The following is a 421-nucleotide window of genomic DNA, read 5'->3' as shown; positions in this document are numbered from 1 at the left end:
TACGCTGTTGCTTAACTCTAGCAAAGACAAGCTATTTTTTTCGCGTCTAGGCCTGCCTACATAGATAATGTGAATCTTTCAGCCCAGCCCTAATGGTTGGCTAACCATCTGAACTATGCTACTGTCTTCAGTGAGGGACTCTTTGGACCAGCAGAGATTCAGTGATTCCTCTATTTTCTCCCAGGACATGCAACAGCACCCAGAGTGTCAGGGAGAGAGTGGAAAGTTGCTGCTGTCTCTGCTCTTTACTCCCAGCTCCTCTGACCCTGGCCTCAGTCTCTTCCTAGTCAAGGTTAAGACCAGCAGTTACATCAGACCCACAAGCTTTTGCCAACAAACTTCAAAGGAATCAGTTTCCCAGCAATCTCAGATAGATCAGCATGGTTAACGAATGCATCAGTCACACCTAGTGCTTTGAAAA

The sequence above is a fragment of the Buceros rhinoceros genome, unplaced genomic scaffold, assembly GCF_000710305.1.
Source record: "Buceros rhinoceros silvestris isolate BGI_N320 unplaced genomic scaffold, ASM71030v1 scaffold41041, whole genome shotgun sequence".
Taxonomy (NCBI): domain Eukaryota; kingdom Metazoa; phylum Chordata; class Aves; order Bucerotiformes; family Bucerotidae; genus Buceros; species Buceros rhinoceros.
The sequence above is the reverse complement of the archived record's forward strand: the minus strand, read 5'-3'. Positions refer to the sequence as shown.